Genomic DNA, 2500 nt, shown 5'->3' with positions numbered 1-2500 from the left:
AGTATCTGAAGTTCCCCGGTACCGGTAGTATCTGAAGTTCCCCGGTACCGGTAGTATCTGAAGTTCCCCGGTACCGGTAGTATCTGAAGTTCCCTGGTACCGGTAGTATCTGAAGTTCCCCGGTACCGGTAGTATCTGAAGTTCCCCGGTACCGGTAGTATCTGAAGTTCCCCGGTACCGGTAGTATCTGAAGTTCCCCGGTACCGGTAGTATCTGAAGTTCCCCGGTACCGGTAGTATCTGAAGTTCCCCGGTAGTATCTGAAGTTCCCCGGTACCGGTAGTATCTGAAGTTCCCCGGTACCGGTAGTATCTGAAGTTCCCCGGTACCGGTAGTATCTGAAGTTCCCCGGTACCGGTAGTATCTGAAGTTCCCCGGTACCGGTTGTATCTGAAGTTCCCCGGTACCGGTAGTATCTGAAGTTCCCCGGTACCGGTAGTATCTGAAGTTCCCCGGTAGTATCTGAAGTTCCCCGGTACCGGTAGTATCTGAAGTTCCCCGGTACCGGTAGTATCTGAAGTTCCCCGGTACCGGTAGTATCTGAAGTTCCCCGGTATCGGTAGTATCTGAAGTTCCCCGGTACCGGTAGTATCTGAAGTTCCCCGGTACCGGTTATATCTGAAGTTCCCCGGTACCGGTAGTATCTGAAGTTCCCCGGTACCGGTAGTATCTGAAGTTCCCCGGTACCGGTAGTATCTGAAGTTCCCCGGTACCGGTAGTATCTGAAGTTCCCTGGTACCGGTTGTATCTGAAGTTCCCCGGTACCGGGTGTATCTGAAGTTCCCCGGTACCGGTAGTATCTGAAGTTCCCTGGTACCGGTAGTATCTGAAGTTCCCCGGTACCGGTTGTATCTGAAGTTCCCCGGTACCGGTAGTATCTGAAGTTCCCCGGTATCGGTAGTATCTGAAGTTCCCCGGTACCGGTAGTATCTGAAGTTCCCCGGTACCGGTTATATCTGAAGTTCCCCGGTACCGGTAGTATCTGAAGTTCCCCGGTACCGGTAGTATCTGAAGTTCCCCGGTACCGGTAGTATCTGAAGTTCCCCGGTACCGGTAGTATCTGAAGTTCCCCGGTACCGGTAGTATCTGAAGTTCCCCGGTACCGGTAGTATCTGAAGTTCCCCGGTACCGGTAGTATCTGAAGTTCCCTGGTACCGGTAGTATCTGAAGTTCCCCGGTACCGGTAGTATCTGAAGTTCCCCGGTACCGGTAGTATCTGAAGTTCCCTGGTACCGGTAGTATCTGAAGTTCCCCGGTACCGGTAGTATCTGAAGTTCCCCGGTACCGGTAGTATCTGAAGTTCCCTGGTAACGGTTATATCTGAAGTATATATGGACACGGTTTAGTTTTAAAAATAAGGAGTTAAATACATGTTAAATAATATATATATATAATATAAAAAATATATATATTTATTTCCGGATCTTTCTTGTATTTCTCAGATATAAGACACTTCAGAACAAACTTCCTTTTGTTTGTTTTTGGGAGGGGACTATCTGTTATTCAATGTGTTTCTATTGGCTAATAGCAGTAAGGACTATCTGTTGTTCAATGTGTTTCTATTGGCTAATAGCAGTAAGGACTATCTGTTATTCAATGTGTTTCTATTGGCTAATAGCAGTAAGGACTATCTGTTATTCAATGTGTTTCTATTGGCTAATAGCAGTAAGGACTATCTGTTATTCAATGTGTTTCTATTGGCTAATAGCAGTAAGGACTATCTGTTATTCAATGTGTTTCTATTGGCTAATAGCAGTAAGGACTATCTGTTATTCAATGTGTTTCTATTGGCTAACAGCAGTAAGGACTATCTGTTATTCAATGTGTTTCTATTGGCTAATAGCAGTAAGGACTATCTGTTATTCAATGTGTTTCTATTGGCTAATAGCAGTAAGGACTATCTGTTATTCAATGTGGTTCTATTGGCTAATAGCAGTAAGGACTATCTGTTATTCAATGTGTTTCTATTGGCTAATAGCAGTAAGGACTATCTGTTATTCAATGTGTTTCTATTGGCTAATAGCAGTAAGGACTATCTGTTGTTCAATGTGTTTCTATTGGCTAATAGCAGTAAGGACTATCTGTTATTCAATGTGTTTCTATTGGCTAATAGCAGTAAGGACTATCTGTTATTCAATGTGTTTCTATTGGCTAATAGCAGTAAGGACTATCTGTTATTCAATGTGTTTCTATTGGCTAATAGCAGTAAGGACTATCTGTTATTCAATGTGTTTCTATTGGCTAACAGCAGTAAGGACTATCTGTTATTCAATGTGTTTCTATTGGCTAATAGCAGTAAGGACTATCTGTTATTCAATGTGTTTCTATTGGCTAATAGCAGTAAGGACTATCTGTTATTCAATGTGTTTCTATTGGCTAATAGCAGTAAGGACTATCTGTTATTCAATGTGTTTCTATTGGCTAATAGCAGTAAGGACTATCTGTTATTCAATGTGTTTCTATGGGCTAATAGCAGTAAGGACTATCTGTGATTCAATGTG

This window comes from Oncorhynchus mykiss, chromosome 26 (assembly GCF_057628025.1).
Source record: "Oncorhynchus mykiss isolate SJ-2025 chromosome 26, ASM5762802v1, whole genome shotgun sequence".
NCBI classification, from domain to species: domain Eukaryota; kingdom Metazoa; phylum Chordata; class Actinopteri; order Salmoniformes; family Salmonidae; genus Oncorhynchus; species Oncorhynchus mykiss.
The sequence above is the reverse complement of the archived record's forward strand: the minus strand, read 5'-3'. Positions refer to the sequence as shown.